Below are 18479 nucleotides of genomic sequence, written 5' to 3'. Positions count from 1 at the left end.
CTTAAAATTTTATGGCATTAACTTTTTGGGTCAACTCTCTTATATATCTAACATTTTGTCTGTTTACATGTGACGTTGGACTTAACCACTCACACTTACAACCCAACATTTATTCTTATTTCTTGAATCACATGTAAGATTTTTCCACTTTTTGATTTTGTGAAAGCATTTTTTTCAATGACAAATGTTAGTAATTTATTGTTAGATTAGTATTTACTCCTTTGTTGCAGTTTTGTCTGGGTTTAAACTCAAGACCTCCAACTCCTTATCTTTTAGCTCAAATCTGTCAAGCTACCAAACCTCCATTTGGGAAAGCAACTAAACTAAAAAGTTATCCATTTTTTTGATTGCTTTTTAGTACCTATCCTATATATGCAACTAATTTGTTATCTGCCATTTGTAAACAAAACTAATTTCTAGAATTTAAAAGTGATTGGTGACGGACTAAGAAATTTTCTTTTACGTGGATTATAAAAAATTTGATATAGACTAAAATATATTAACGAGAACTATGAAAATATACATATTAAAAGGACCATTGCGAGATTATTATTTTTTTTTTACAAAGAAAATGAGTATGTTTTATAAACCAAAACCATATACAAGCGATGTTTATTATTTTCCTTCAAAAAAAAAAAAAAACGGTGTTTATTATTTATATGTTCCCTTCTTCACATGATATAGAAATTGCTGTAGTAGAATAAGTGTCGGTGTCTTGCCCTTTGGAAGTTGTTTCCCCCTCAAAGATTTCTCTTCTAACATAAAATGCCGGTCTTCTTGGCAAGTTTGTGAGTTCATATTTGTTTGTTAACACATATAACATCAGACATTGTAGGTCGATCAATTGCATAATGCTCTACACATAAGAGACCAACATGAATGCACCTTTGCACTTCATCAGGAACAAATGTGTCATTTAATGTTGGATCCATTAGCTTTAGATACTCACCATCATTCCATAACTCCCATGCCTATTAATAGTTTAATCAAATTAGGAACAACGAGTAATATTTATTATAAAAACTCGATGAAAGTAACTGACATACTTGTCCTATTAGATTTAGTGGGCGATCAACATCATAGAAGCTATTGTTTTTTCTCCCACAAACGATTTCAAGAAGCAACACTCCAAAGCTATAGACGTCAGACTTTGTAGAACAAACTCCTTCCATGGCATATTCTGGAGACATGTATCCACTACACAAAAAATCATAACTTTCAAAAAATAAATAAAGTTTTCACAAAATCATCAATAAAACATTTGAAACCATAAAAGTCTAGAAAACTCACTAAGTCCCAACAATCCTGTTGGTATTTACTACGGATTCCTGTTGTGTGAACATTCTTGCCATACCAAAATCAGAAATTTTTGGGTTCATATTCTCATCAAGAAGTATGTTGCTCGCCTTCAAGTCTCTATGAATGATTTTGAGTCTTGAGTACTTATGAAGATAGAGCAATCCTTGAGCAATTCCTTCTATTATGTTAAAACGTTTCTTCCAATCTAGCAGCTTCTTTTTCGTACAATCTTCTCAATGAAAACATAATAATTAATGCTAAAATTTATACTACTCAAAAGTATCAAACCAAAATTCTATTTTAATTTTATATGGCTAGTTAATGAGTCACAGAGAACATAAGATTTACTTGGTTATTTTCATGTTAGGATAACACGATATTTCAGTGAAGTATCAACAATTATTACAGAAAATGTTTAGTTAAGAAAACTCAAGATTTGTTTTAATTGTGCTTTAATTGTTACATAATAATGAACACAATTTTATGAATTTGTCCTAAAAAAACATCACAAACAAAATAGACTTCAACAAATTCTCACAAAATAGATAGAAATCCAAGCTTTTGTTAGGCATATACTCGTAAATTAGAATCCTTTCTTCTTCATGAATGCAACAACCAATTCAAGATTTGTATGCTGAAGTTCACATATAAGTACCAATTCATTTTTGAATTCCACAATTCCTTGTCCAGATGTTTTTGAAAGTCTTTTTACAGCAACTTCTTGCCCTGTTGCCAAGATTCCCTGAAGTCGTAAAACAAAAAGACAAAATTTAGGTGCATTTCCATAGATAATTTTAATACCTTAACAATTAATACACTTTTTGTAGTTGTAACAACAAACATAACAAAAATTATGAATTTGAAGAAACCATGGATATTAGAGTTAAAATCCATACAAAATGGATAAATACCAAAAATAATGCATATAAGCTTTGTCCAAAACAATAATCGCCAACCATCAAAAACAATATTTCCACATGATAAACATTTGTTTGCAACATGAAGATGGTGCCATAACTGTAATAGTAATTTACAACATGCTTTTAAACAAACTTAATCATTAATGTATAATAATTGCAGTTGAACTTTAAAGTCACCTTATAAACGGGTCCATAGCCTCCATGTCCTAACTTGTTTTCAGGTGAAAAGTCCATAGTTGCTTCCAAAATTGATGTAAAGTTAAAAACTTTTATATCATGTTCCTTGAATTCATCTTCAAGATCTTTGAGATTATAGTATTCAGTCGAATCCGCCAAATCCTTTCTTTTACTTTTCTTATCTACATAAAAAAAAAAAAAAAAAGACAGACAGGAAGTAAAGCTGTAAAGGGATTGGATTTAGTTCATTTGTACTAGACTATTTTCAAGTATGCATATACCTTGAAGTGCATATTTTTGTTTCTTTTTGGCTAAACATAAAATGATTGGGCATAATATGAGTAAAGCAGCTGCAATTGCAGAACCTATCCATATCCACTTTTTTTTACCTGCATTGACTATACACAATTAATTTGAATTGTGATATAGGCATATTCATCTAAAACTTTTAATTTTTGGTCTTATCTTGATACCAAACCCTAATCCTATCCTTCAAATTCAAAAACCTCGTATATAAATACGACTTTGTTACAGGTGGAAGAGGCAATGTCTACGGAGGAGAAGTGGTAAATAATCACTTAAAATAATATTATAACTTACGTACCATGGGAATTTTGAGCTGATTTTGTTGGCTTTACCAAGGCATAATAGGATAACCGACCATCCAAGTTACCATCTTGAGTCGAATTCCATGAATAGAATACACATCCAGTCAAATTATCATATAATTCTTGGAATGCATTGCAATTACAATTTCTCCAACATCTCATCTTGCAATCACTGTAACCATAAGTCACATCACGTTCAATAGTTGTTATATTGTTTTTGTATGGTGTTCCCGCCTTTATCAGAAAAACCTCACCAGGTTCCCTGCAAGTTGGTTTATCCTCCCATTTTTGGCAGCCTCCATCGCTATTATATCCATAACACATATCTGCTTTTCCAATATCTGTCGTACTACTAGCACTTACTCCATCATCAGCTACCAAATTCCCCTTCGAGGTAATGTACCATTGTTCAAACTTCCCATCTTTAACTTCGAAGGCAAAAGAATCTTCATTCTTGTTAGAGACAATAATGTACTGATACATATGTTGAACATTGGCTGGAATATTCTCGAATATTCCATTACTTTTAAGTTTTCCGCTTTTCCAATACACTTTGCCGCGTCTCTTAATGTTCAATTCACCTTGTTTTGGTTCCCATTCAAGACTAAATTCTCCTGAATTTGGTAGTTTATCAGTCAACCATGAACCCAATGACCAATTATGTCTTGTTTTTCGATTAATTCCCAACTTCATTGTTGGGATCAAGGTGTCATCGGGATAATCAAAACTCTGCCATAATAAACTCTTTGTCCCATTTGGGTGAAGTTTTTGAAGCACAAAGTTACCTGTGTCCAACATAGTTGCCACAGTGTTGTTGGAGGATTGAGGTGAAGAATAAATGATAATTGGTAATTTCCTATTTTGAGATTCTATTTTGAGCACACCAGTGTAGTCTAGTGATAAAACTGTTGAGTTTACGTCTACGGGTTGATTTCCATTATAAATCCACACTCCTGTGCCATTAACAGTTTGTATAGTCAAGTAACCATCACCGTCGATTAAAAGACAAAACTTGCCTTGTTTAGAACATAGCGAGGAATTGGAATTCAATGTATCACCTGGCTTCAAACTATCACTTGTTTCTTTATGTTAAAGCTTATCATCATGATCGATGAATATTGTTTCAAAAAGAAGAGAAATATACTTACCAAACCCGAAGGAGAATAATCTAAACTCTTACAATCTGCACTGCCCAACTTTGGATTGGATTGGAAAAAGAAAAGAAAAAGATCTGCACTACCTTTAATAATTGAAGCATGGGTAATGTAAAGATAATAATTTCCCTGTTCACAAGGGACCTAAGTCTTACTAAAAAAAAAAGGACCTAAGTTACATTAGAACGTGTAAAGTTACTTTTGAACTATTTTTTTACCAGAAATTAAGGTTTTTACCCTAAAAACACTGTTCACAGTGTCCACGGCTCTGGTTTTTTTGTTGCAACTCTATTTACATGATTGAAATTAGGAAATGAATATATATAATAATTATTCAAATTCGAGAAGGAATAGGTCAAAGAAATTGAGAAAGACTTAAAATTTCATTATTTCATCATTCACGGATTACAGCCTTTTTTATAACACACCAATAACTACTTTTCTATAACAAAGGATGTTAGGATAGTTTCTCAACTCTTTTGTTAACGCATAAAATCTAATAACTACCCAACATATAAACTTGTCAAAGAAAAAAACTACCCAACAATAAAATTCATAATTAATAAATACATAATTAATAATTCATGTGATATTAGTATTATTACTCCATCCATCAACAGCAACCTTGTACTCAATGTTGTAATAAGCACACATAAACATCCACCAGTCATATGGTGTTGTATCCCAGGCCCGGCCTTGAAGGGGTGCAAACAGCTCAACCGAGTTGGGCCTCCCTCAGCCATGGGCCTCAAAAACAAAATTAATACCCACTAGTACTACTGGCCTCCAATTTCTTTTTTAATACCCCCAGCCATTTTCTGTCCCCTTGTTTTAGCCTTTTAGGCCTATTAGAATTAGGTCCTCTTGCTTTTGGTGTTAGGTGGGGGTTCCATGTATACGGTAGTCATTTTTACCTTTGGGTGTACCGCATATATACGGCACCTTATATTTATCTTTTAAAAAATATAAATAGAACATTGCTCTTTTAAAAAAAAAATACGTTTTGATTTTATGACTAGCCTCTTTTCATTCCAAGAGCCGAGTCTCCGAATTCTTAGGGACGGCCCTGTTGTATCCCATATATGCGGTGTCACTGATTGATCATGCAATTGATTTGTGCTTAAATTTTTTATCCTATTAGTTGAAAGATATATTTTTTAATCACAAATGTTAATAATTACTTGTTAGATTAATATTTACTTCTCGTTCAAGTTTAAACACTGGATTCAACTCTTCAACTCTACATCTCTCATATCAAAGTATATGAAGTTTGGCATTCTAGGACCTTCAGAATTTATGTATGTCTTTTCTCATAAGGCTCCAAATTTTCATAATTTATTGCAAGTGTTCTGGTCTCGTTTGGGTAAAGTCAAGTCCCTAGTTCTATTATGAGTGGGTTTTGAACCCTTCGTCTGGTAGGTAGGATGATTGTATTTTCTTGTCCTTATCTTCTCGCTCTTTCTAGGTAGAGGCTTGGTTAGTCTACTAGTATCAACCTTGTTGCCCCTCTTAGTTTTGTTATTCAAAAGTGTTTCAAAAAAGAGAGAATATGCACTATTTTTTAGATAAAAGTATATTCAACAACAACAACCAAGCCTTATCTCATTAAGTGGGGTCGGCTACATGGATCAAATGACATCATAGTATTCTATCAAAAACCATATTTGGATCTAACTCATTAACCTCTAAATCTTTTTTAATGGTTTGTCGAATGGTTTTCTTAGGTCTTCCTCTACCTCTTTTAACCTGACTCTCCTCCATTTGATCTACTCTTTTTACAACGGCATCTACGGGTCTTCTCCCTACATGTCCAAACCATCTAAGTCTATTCTCTACCAACTTTTCTATTATAGGTGCTGCCCTCAGTCTCTCTCTAATGGTGTCATTCCTAATCATATCCTGTCTAGTCTTACCACTCATCCAGCACAACATCCTCATCTCCGCCACACTTACTTTACTCTCGTGTTGGCTCTTAACCGCCCGACACTCGGTACCATACAACATTGCCGGTCTGACTGTTGTCTGATAGAACTTTCCTTTCAGCTTAAGTGGTACTTTCTTATCGCACAAAACACCTGAGGCTCTTCTCCATTTCAACCACCCACCTTGACTACGATGATTTACATCTGTTTCTATTTAAAAAAATTGTAAGGAAATCTATTTAAAAATTCGAATATAGTTATATTACCTACAAAATAATTTAACCATTTTAGGTGGGAAAATTATTGGTCAGATTTTAATTACCTCCCTATTGAACTTTGGATAACTAAAGTCTGTTTCTCTCTTAAGAACCGAACGGTTAACATAATAAGTAAAAATAATTCAACCTTTTATTACTATCTTTACTACTCAAAAAAGTATTACAAAAATGAAAGACGTAATCTTTTCTAGACAAAAGCATATTGTAAATAGCAAGGAAAAAAAACAGTATCTTATCATCATATTATTTAATTTTCATTACTTTTGGCTATATTAAATTTTTCAGTAGATTAAGTTCTAAAAATGTCAACTTTCCATTACATATCCTTCGATGATTGTGCTAAAGTACACTGACCTATTTTTCTTTTATTTTAAAAAGAAGTGTTGGAGAAAGGTACTCTTGTGGAACATTTTATAGTGGAAAATAAAGATTAAGCTGGTCTGATTGAATTGGGTGGGACATGAAATCTGATGAGAGCCAAATAATTACTTGTCTTGTTGTTCAAAGATGTGCAATGCATTGTAAGATTTGAAACTGAAACCACCCTTCTCATGTCTTGGTGAGTGTTTTTTTTTTCTAGCAATCAAATAAAATGGGTATACACTTTTTCGGATCTTAATCTATCTAAAGGTGAAAAAAACAAAAAGGGAAGTAAAGTTTGAAAACAAAACAGAGTATAGAAAAGATAAAGAGAGAAGAGAACAGCACAAGCAATTACCAACAATTCGAGGTTAATTAGTTCAGGCCCCCTTACACTTCAAAAAAAAATTCCACTATAATAAATCACACAAGATTACAATTACTTGTATATACAAGTCTAAAAAAAAATTGCCTCACACTTGAGGACTTCTACAATCAAAGTTTTAAAAAAAAAAATTGATTATGTTTACACTTTGATACTCAAAGAGTTGTATACTGACTTAAAACTCAATAAACGTTTGATACTTAAGAAATTCTAAGATTGCAAGATTGTAAAATATTCAATAGACTTTTGACGCTTAAATTTCGTAAAGTCTCTTATGTTCTTCAAATGCTCAAGTTCCTTAAATAGGAGAAGAGAATAGAGTTGTTGTTTGAAGAAGTGCACGCGCATTAACTCTTCCTTGACAAACTTTGATCAGGTTTGAAAGCTTTGCCTTTAATGGATAATTTCATTGAATCGTACTTGATGTTTCTTTTGCTTCTTTTTGAATGATTTGTTGCATTCTCCTTGTCTTTCAATTTTATTTTGTACACGTGGTCATAAGAAGATAGACAATGCTTCATAACTTGATAGTGACGTCTTCTCAGAAAAAGACAAATTTGGTCATAGTTCATTAGAGTTGACCATGACACGTATATTATCAACGATATTTTATAGAAATTTTGCGTGCAAATTACAAACAATGTTTTATATAATTTTTTTGACATAAATTCAAATTATAAGGGTAGATATTTATTTTTTTCAAATATAACAATGGCAACAAACCATATTTATCTTTTTCAATGACAACAATAATATAAAAAATATAATAAAAATTCTTATATTTTTTAGTAAGGTCAACGATATAACATTAATATAGAAAAATTTATTTAAAGGTATAATTGGAATAACAACTTTAAAATAAAAAAATCAATCCAAAATTCTCTATTATCGGTGGAAATTAATTTTACACTAATATCTAATGAAATACTTGTATCTTTTTATGTCAGACCATTCCATTTAAAAATATATTTTCAAAAGTGGGGTGAGATGATATATATATATATATATATATATATATATATATATATATATAAACAGTTAATATCCATTAGATTCAAATTTAAATATATTAAACTTACCATGGAGGGAAGAAAACGAGTATTGTCCCCAAAATTAAGATCTTTTCGTGAAATTCATGAATACAGCCGGTCCCACACTACAACATATACGAGATTTAGTACAATTCAAAATTGTAACTAATTCAAAAACAAATGTTACTATTTAGATCTTGTAACATTTGAAAAATGTTAGGTAAAGACCGTGTTACTGAATGATTTCAATAACACTTGAGAGTATTACTTCTAACACTTAAAACCGTTACTCACTTTGTAGCTAATTTGTAGCAAGTTTGTAGCCAACCGTTGCAATTGCAAGACATTCTGTTACATAAATGTTACTAATTTGTAGCCAATCTATAGCTAACATTTTTTGGTCCAATTGCAGCAAATTTTGTTGCATAAATGTTACTAGGTAGATCAATCAGTAAAACATTTAGATATTTGATTTCAAAGATTATAACAAGTTAAAATTGATTGATTAATGAAAAGAACAAATACATTACACATCTCTTCAAAAAACAAATACATCGTATATCATTGAATATATAAAATAAGTAGCTACTACCCTAATTTACGCAAATCAAACAAGTTTAATTCAAATGACACATATCGTATGACAACATAGTAAATCTCTGACCAGTCTCTAGAAGAGCTCATCTCCCTTGAACATGCTCATCTCTCCTGAACTTGCAGCAATCATAAGAGCAAACTATGCCCAAAAGCGTGTATATACTGAACGAGTGATTTTGGAACGCATCCTGCCAGCGACAAATTTAGGTAAAATTTGAATCGGTGGGGCTGCCATTATGTAACAAGTTAACAAAAATTTTCCAAATGTGTGACATTGTTGGAATATTTTATTATTTAATAATATTTCAATATCATTATGTGGGCAAATATCGTAATAATAATTATATTAGTTATTTATCAATTTAGAGCCTTAATTGATTAGTGATCAAATTAAGTAATAAGGCTAATTAGATTTCTATTTTGGATAATTAATTATTTAATTAGTTGATATGGACTCAATGAGTGGATGTCCGGATGGCCCATTAACGGAATAATGGGAAACCCTAATGACCATCCAATATAAAAGAGGCTATGGTCCCCAATATACCGTACACGGCGAACTCTCTCTTCTCCCCATCTGAAGAGAACTTGAGGCATAAAGGTACCGGTTGAGGAAGAACCAAATCAGCCGCCGCTAACCCTTGCTGCTTGTTTCAGATCACCTCCTCTCTTTTCCGTTGTTGTTGAGAGGACTGCCATGAAAGCTCTATCGAGGTATTCCTAATACCCTACTTATTAATATTCTTGATAAATCAAACATGTCCGATCATAATCATGTTCAATTCCTTGTTTGCTTCCGCTATTGATTCATAATTGTTGAACATGTTTTATGAAATCTGTTTTTCTATTAAGACCCAAATTTCCAACAAGTGGTATCAGAGCAGGTCTTCATGTTTGATTTATCGAGATTGGTTCCGTTTAGATATTTCTTGTGAACCCTTATTTGTGAAAATTAGGAATCGTATTGTGTTTTGCAACAAATCGTATTTTAGGTTTGTAATTGAATAAATTTGGGATTTCGGTTTATATCCCTAATTCGTATGAACCATAGCCCCCCAAATCTCTATCATGAATCCAGATCGGTTAGTTTTGTTTTTAAATAGATTAAATTATGTTTATGGCATATGGCATGATTTGGAATTTGACTATGATATTTTAATATTATTTATTTTGAATGAAATTGTTCATTCGTTAATGGTATACATGGATATAAGCTTCACATGCGGTTTTAAATTTTTTGGTTGCCATATCTACTGTATTATAATATCTTTATGTTTTGACAGTCTCTTATGGTTAATTGAGTAGCAAATTTTTATTTTCTTGAGAAATTGAATGTTTGTGCCTATTTTGTTTTATGTGCACATAAAGTTTCAATTTAAATAAAAATAAATAAAATAATAATATATATTGTTGTTGCCGATATGTAATCATCATGAACATTAAGTAATTGTTTTCAGAGGGTATTAAGTAATTGTTTTGTTTGCACATAAAGCTTTTCTACATCAAATTTGTTCTACTTTTGAATATGAAATTTGTTTGTAATCACAATTTTTTAATAAAAAAAAATATTGATTTACTTCTGTGATTACAATTTTTGGCTTCCGTAGAGTTTTGGCTTTATCTTACGACTATATATTGGCATTAGTTCGAAGCTTATAACCTTGTCAAGATTTGTGGATTCAATATTTGACTGTTTTTTATATTTTCAAATCAAATATTTAGTTTTGACTTATTTATAAAATTTGTTTGTATTGTTATATCTCTTCTGTAACGGGTATAACAAATATAAATGTGTTGTTAATAAATAAGTATTTGGATTTGATTTGACATGATTTTCAAATATCATTAACATATTTTGGAGTTTAATTTCTATGTGAAATTAGTTTTGATTCACGAAGATTTTGTACATAATGTTCATTTTGAGAAGTAGGCAAATAGAGTTAAAATATATTTATAATATATATGTTGCCTTTTAATAATGAATCTCAAAATATTATGAACATTTTTTTTTTTTGTACATAAGGTAAGTTTTGATTCCTTAAAGTTTGGAAAATATTAATTCTAGTTTTGTTTATTTGTTTATAGACATATAAAGTTTGTTTTCTTTATTTAGGAAAACATTTCTTCTAGAATTATGTTTTATTTTATTTAAAGAATCATTGATATATGTGAATCAATTGTGGCATGAATATTTTTGGTGTATATAAGATTCAATTTTCTTTTGACTTTAAATTGAATATTTGGCTTATAGCATGATTGTGATATTTGAGTTTATTGTTATTAAGTTTTCTACAATAATATTTTGTCTTATCATGCATTTTGAATATATTTCATGCTCTGTTTGTTGTTGCTTTTATGCGATATATGTAAATGTATTGTCATACACACATTGGTGTGATTTGTGACTTGCATCTTCTTTCAAATTCGTGAGTTTGTCTTCACACTTAAGTATTGTCATACACACATTGGTGTGATTTGTGATTTTCATATTCATTCAAATTCGTGAATTTGTCTTCACACTTAAGGGTTGTCGAGTGACCTCATGGTTACTTAGCAACATAATGGACTAATTCAGCTTACATTATGTCGGTAGTGCCTTGTAAATTTAAGACCATTCCCATTTTAATTTACTATGAAATGTCTAGTAATTGCGGTTGTTTTGGTTGAAACAACATGTTGCCAAAGTAACCTCTGTTGTGTAGATTAGATTCAACTGAACTTACAAAAGGCATAGTATGAAATTATCCATGTGAGTTGTCGTCGGCCCCAAGGAAGGCACAACTTGACCGGATAGTTACATACATATGATGGTAAATGTGTGGTGATTTTAAAGTAATTTTCCATGTGAATAATAGGATATCCGAAGGTGACTATTATTTGACAGGATTTATCACCCCGTTTAATATATATTAAAATTGTCTAGTAAAATTAGTTGAGTCAGTTGAAACAATAATGTTGCCCAAGTAACCTCTGTTGTGTAAATTGATTTCAATTAAGCTTACAAAATATGTAGTGTGTAATTATTTATGCGAGTTGTAGTCGGCCCCAAGGAAGGCACAACTTGGCCGAATAGTTACATGCCTGTGATGGTAAATATGTGGTGATTATAACGTAATTATCCATGTGGATAATAGAACGCCCAAAGGTGACTATTATTTGACAGGACTTATCACCAATGTTTGATCATTACATTGAGAGTACCGCTTGCAGTTAATTCTTAGCAATCCAAAGATTGTGTTTTAATGGTGCGCTTGGTATCTTGTTAAGGTCTTTTATTTACAAATAAAGAAGCACGTTTCTTTAATATTTTACTGACATGTGTGATTGATGTTGTGTTGGTGTAAACTTATTTAAATATTTAAGAGTTTACATTCACATATATTATGATAAACATATGACAATTATAAAAATTTATTCTTTATCAAAGTAAATTGTCATTGGTTGATCATTGCTGTAAAATACCACTAGCAATTGATATTATTGTTTAAAGACTTGATATTGATGGTGCACTAGGTATTTTGGTGAGTGTTTTACTACTCTTGTTCTCTTTAAACTAATATAGTTTATGTATCTGTTAATTTGAGTTAAATTTTAACTCTTAAAAAATCTTTTAGGAATTAAAGAATAATATTAATATTGTTCTTGGATCCAGACCTTAGATAAGGGTGGTGAAACTCACATTCTCTCACAAATTCAGCACCTAATGTGAGAATCAAGGTTGACAAATGAGTATACACCAAATCTCATAGGTCATATGTGATCATAAAGCTAAAATATCATATGTATTAGAGGTGTTATTTAAGATGACAAATTTTTTGTCATATTTTCTTTGCTTAAACTAAGGTGCTTTTAAAGCCATATAGAGAAAGACAAGCTCTCATTTGAGAGTGAGTATTTCATTAAGATTATTAGGCAAAGAAAATGTTAGGAGCACATTATGTAAATATTTAATCTTGCTAAGACACTATAATTTATACTATCGTATGACTTGTTTGAAAGTTCAGTAATTTTGACTATCATATGACTTGTTCGAGAATTCAGTATTCTCTTTGCACAATTAAGTTTTTTAACTGTTCCAGTTAGAAATGATCATTTAAATGATCAATTCATAAAGTGTGCAAATAAGAAATAGTTGAAGCAATAGAAAATAAAATAGTGCTCATTCGGAAAATACCTCAAAAGATAAGGGCAAATAAAGAAAGGTAGTCTTGACTGACTTATGTGAAATGATGTTGAAAGATATATCAATTTAGAATGGACAAAGTCGATAAAGATTTCTTTATTCATTTTTGAACCAATTTTAGATTGTCATTACTAGCTTTTTTGTATTTAAAAGACAATTTGGTGAATCATCATTTGCTTTTTTTTTTCTTTTTCTTTCTTTCTTCTTTTTCTCTTTGAATAAGTCATGATATTTTGAGTTCTATTTTATCAAATGATGATTCAATGTGTCTTTTAAGTTCAATTATTAGAGTCAATTCAGTTATGACTTGTGACATTCTATATTGTTTAAGGTTTTTGAATATTATAAGTTTTTCGTCCCACAAATTAAGAAATTTTTTGAGACATAAATTGTTAAGCTTTCTTGAGGATATTGAGTTTGCGGGAGAGATATGGTTTTAGAACAAACTGAATGAGGAAGAATTAGTTCTAAACTAATTCATATAGTTATTATTATTATAGTATATTTGGATTCTCATGAGGACATTATTGTTCTTCCTCTCAATCAAGTTAAGAAATTATTTCATATAGATCAAACTCAACACCCTCAAGAACTAAGGATTCTAGTGTCATTAAGAATTGACTAAAAAGAGAAATTCTATTTAGTTTAATTGAATGACTCTATTAGGACAGTCATGATACTAGTTTGCTTAATATAATTTTGGAGCTGCACAAGATGGATTTCAATATAGTTTTTCTTAATGGTGACATTAATGATGCAATATGGTGCAACTGAATCAAACTTGTGTCAATTGATACAAAATAGATGGTTTGCAAAGTCATGAAATTCACTTATAAATTAAGAAATTTGTCTCTTTAGTGTTACTACAAATTCCCATAAAGTAATTGTCTCATTTGGTTTTGAGATAACATTATGGAGAATTGTGGTTTTATTAAGCTCAGTGGGAGTAAATTTATAGTTCAAGTTTAATGTGTCAATTATATTTTGTTTAGTCAACATTGATATATTAGTTATGTGAAACCAAGAATATCTCTAATGAAAGTTTAGTGATGAAAGATCTTGGGGACACTTCTTTTGTATTAAGTTTTAGATACTTAGAGATTACTCTCAAAGTATCCTTCAGATGTCACAAAAGATTTATATCAATAAAGTTGAAAATAAAAAATTATAGGTGACAATCACTGAGAGAGACTTTCAGTCTCAAATATTGCCAATTAGAAAATTTATAAATTCAGAAAATTAAGTATTTTCCTACGCTTTGTCTATAGGATTTTTATGTATGATCTTATTTATATGCATTTGGAAATAGCATATATAATCAGATTCTTTGCAGATACTTGAGCAATTCAAAGTTTGAATTGTTGAAAAGCAACCTTAAGGATTATTAAAGAGAACAAGAGAGATTATGCTCACATCAGAGATCTGACAATTTGGAGATCATTTTTGTGTCAGACTCTGACTTTTGGATGTCAGTATATGACATACATCCTATCTCAGAAAATGACTGTAAGTATTTATGTCACTTGGTTGCATATCGTTAAAGGCATTGAAAGACCACTCAAGTTATATAGTGACATAATTCAGTCGTATAGTTATCTGATAACAAAGTTTATAAGGTTCATTACCTTATAGATTATTGTTGTTGAATGATAGAACAAGTAGAGACAAACTTTATGCTAGCTGATCCGTTATTCAAAGACATGACACATAAGGTCTTTCATATGGTTGTTGTCATTAAGGATGTCTTGGATTAGTGGGAGTCTCTTTTACTTTATGTTCTATACTTTTGTTTTGGTATTGATACAGACTTTATGTTATGATTTTCTGCAGAAATAAAGTTCATGAGGTTATATTTATTATAACCATTTCTGTATCATTTTGTGCAAATACTAAATTTGCAAACTTCAGTTTGATCTCACTAAAGTTTTCAGTTGGATCAGTTGGAAATAGACATGATTTAGAGATCACATTACATGAAATTTCCATGTCACTCATCCATATCAATCTATGTCATCAAGTGCATTGATATGGTGGTCGTTGGGGTTCCGTCACGTTATATGTCATTGACGACAGCCGCGGTGGTCCCATTATTAATGTATGAGGTGGACCAGATTGTACGGTTGAAATCTAAAGATAAATAACATTCGGACGCGCGCCTAAAGAATTCTGGTATAATTATTAAGATATGTAGCCCAAGTGGGAGATTGTTGGAATATTTTATTATTTAATAATATTTCAATATCATTATGTGGGCAAATATCGTAATAATAATTATATTAGTTATTTATCAATTTAGAGCCTTAATTGATTAGTGATCAAATTAAGTAATAAGGCTAATTAGATTTCTATTTTGGATAATTAATTATTTAATTAGTTGATATGGACTCAATGAGTGGATGTCCGGATGACCCATTAACGGAATAATGGGAAACCCTAATGGCCATCCAATATAAAAGAGGCTATGGTCCCCAATATACCGTACACGGCGAACTCTCTCTTCTCCCCATCTGAAGAGAACTTGAGGCATAAAGGTACCGGTTGAGGAAGAACCAAATCAGCCGCCACTAACCCTTGCTGCTTGTTTCAGATCACCTCCTCTCTTTTCCGTTGTTGTTGAGAGGACTGCCATGAAAGCTCTATCGAGGTATTCCTAATACCCTACTTATTAATATTCTTGATAAATCAAACATGTCGTAGATACGATCATAATCATGTTCAATTCCTTGTTTGCTTCCGCTATTGATTCATAATTGTTGAACATGTTTTATGAAATCTGTTTTTCTATTAAGACCCAAATTTCCAACAACATCTAGTAACAAATTCAAGCATGTAGTTGAGAAAACACAACAATAGAGGTAAGTCACCCATGAATAGAACCGTCATCGCAGGACTAAACACCATCCACCAGCAATCCAATCAGAAATTCCCATAACAATAGAAACCAGACCTGTTAAGGAAAAATTCGATAGAATCAGAAGCTAGAACTTCAACTGAATTGAGTTCAAAACAGTGGTCAGTAACAATTTTTTTTTACAACAATAAATCAGTTTACTGCACATGCTAGCATCTTAAAAACTTTACTCCAAGAGAACGGAAAGAATACTTATGCAAAAAACTAGGATAAGAATGGTAAAAAAAAGAAACTATATCCCAATTTCAATTTTTATTTCAACATTTTATTATCTATGGATATAAGGCCGTCAATACCAAAGGTGAAAAATACTATATCCCAAAGCCAGCACATATTCAATGAAATGCACCAAAAGAATAAGCAAAGAGAATTCCTAGAATGCAATTATTAATAGAATTTGAGTTCAATAACCCAGAAACAATTGATTCATTCTCAAGTTCTTATTAATATTAATTTTGATATAATAGTAAGATCACTATACACAAATTGAAACCAGTTCCTAAGGAGAAACTCACGTGGCAGTGGCAAAACATAGTTAAATTTCATTGAGTCAAATTATCAAAAACCTCATATGCAATACAATCATACCTTGCAAGGAAGAAGAATACGAGAACCTCACACATTGAATCTCAGTTATTTCCATTTCCCTTGTTTTCAACAAGCACATTCCGCAAATTTCCTAAATTTCTGTGATTTATGAAGTATGAGTACAAACAAAGCAAAAGGGGACACTATAGAAAATTTTAAAACCCCAGAAACAACAAAAAGCTTAGGTCAAGAGACAATTATGAATCCATAATTAGATATCAGATAGAATCAATGTAATCAAGCAAAAAGGAGAACAAACTCACGGACACTAAGATGAACATTATGCGACGAATATGACGCTTATGATCAACAACTTTATCTCTGGCTCACCCAACTGTGATCATAAAAAATAGCAATATTTACCATAAAAGATTGAAATTAACCTTAAATTATCAGCCGTAAAATAGAAGAGTAAATGTGACGCATAAGTCAAATAAAACTCGTTATAATTAACAACTGTGAAATATTCCTTTTGCACGGCTATAAGCGTTTTTCATATAATTACTTATGTATAAGCTATTTCTTTACAAATGATAAATTAAAGTCAAACTGCTTTCAGAATTTAGATAAGTTATAAAGCTGTTACATAAGATATCTGGATAGCTTATGAAAATAAGCTGAAAACATCTTGTGAACATGTCATGAGTTTAATTATACTTGACTTAATCCTATTAACATGAATTTTGTGTTATGGGACTCAAAAATACAAAAACATGGACAAAACTGAGAAATGAAAAATGTATTTTTTTTAAATGAGGGAGTATGTGTGTAACATACCATACCAGGGTTGTTAATCCTTCCAAGCTTAAAATGAATATAACTAGCATCACCATGTCTCTTCTCATACATATTAGCAAGTTCTTCATTTCAACCCAAAATTCCTGCACAATTCCAGCATATCAAAAACAGATTTCATCACAATGAGAAAAACCAAAGGTTTCATAATAAACATAAAATAAGACTTGGGACCACAATGCAGGTTGTGGCATCAAGTTTTTTGATGGCTGTGCAATCAAGATTAAGGCCAATCAACCACGTTAATTTAACTCAATTTTTAACATTACAAAGCATCGCTTCACAAAATTCCAATGAAAATTCGGGCCAAATTTCATCGATACAAAGTATCAAACACCTCATATGCAACACAATAATACGTTGAAAAGAAAAAGGAAGAAGAATAAGCGAGACTCGAGGAGTTAGGGTCTCAGAGAGAGAGAGAGAGAGAGAGAGAGAGAGAGAGAGGGAGAGAGAGAGGGAGAGAGAGAGAGAGATTGAGAGAGACAATATTGTCTTTTGGTTGTTGGAGCTGCAATCTAAAGATGTATGTCGCTGCATTGTTGATGCTCCGACAGTGGCGGTTGCCTAAATTGATGATTATTAAGATTCATCAAAAGCATATGAAAAAACAAATGAATGAATAAAGAAGAACAAGATCAACAAATTACAACATGAACACAAAAACACAAATTATCAATTATCTCAAATTGAATTAAATAGAACAAAATCGTGAACCCTAAGATGTTTATTCTGCAACGAATGGGATGTTGATGAAACGACGTAGTGAAATGAACGAAGAATCAAAGTGATTATTAAAGGCTGTGAAGGGAGAAAGAACGATCATGTGGTGAATATCTCTACTTCTGTGAATCGATTGATTATTTGTGGTAAGGATCAAAAAGAAAACTGAATTTGTGGAATTCAGCTCTGCTTCCGAGAGATGTGACGATGATGATGCATCACAGTGCTGATGGTGGCGGCGACGGTGGTGATTGTTGACGCCGATTCACTTTGTTCGATGATTTTTTTGGTGAGAGAGAGAGGATAGAGAACGAGAGTCATTACCAAAGTACGGAAGTACGGAAGCGTAGGCGCAAGCGCTAAACCTAGATTGAAAAGAAACAAGTTTGCAAGCGAGAAACAGAAAATAACAAACCTTAAAATACTATAGAAAATAACAAACTAAAACAGAAACAGAAAATTACTAAAATTGGGCTAAAATAAAAATACTATGAAATTACTAAGGAAACCCTCCTACATCAGTCTCCTCCACCACTGAAGAACTCGCC

At 31.4% G+C, this 18479-nt stretch overlaps 1 pseudogene across 1 annotated transcript; it reads right to left on the bottom strand.

The window, feature by feature from the left end:
• Positions 1 to 424: 424 nt before the first annotated feature.
• Positions 425 to 4093, bottom strand: LOC146899006 (G-type lectin S-receptor-like serine/threonine-protein kinase CES101; annotated as a pseudogene). Its single transcript, XR_015021653.1, has 7 exons — positions 3001 to 4093; positions 2678 to 2794; positions 2397 to 2578; positions 1838 to 2041; positions 1291 to 1528; positions 1047 to 1197; positions 425 to 971 (listed from the first exon to the last, which is right to left on the bottom strand). The product of XR_015021653.1 is annotated as a G-type lectin S-receptor-like serine/threonine-protein kinase CES101 (transcript).
• Positions 4094 to 18479: the final 14386 nt, after the last annotated feature.

This window comes from Medicago sativa, chromosome 8 (assembly GCF_051527215.1).
Source record: "Medicago sativa cultivar Bolivia chromosome 8, Bolivia_mono, whole genome shotgun sequence".
NCBI classification, from domain to species: Eukaryota; Viridiplantae; Streptophyta; class Magnoliopsida; order Fabales; family Fabaceae; genus Medicago; species Medicago sativa.
Note: the sequence above shows the minus strand (reverse complement) of the source record. Positions and strands in the feature narration are given on the sequence as shown.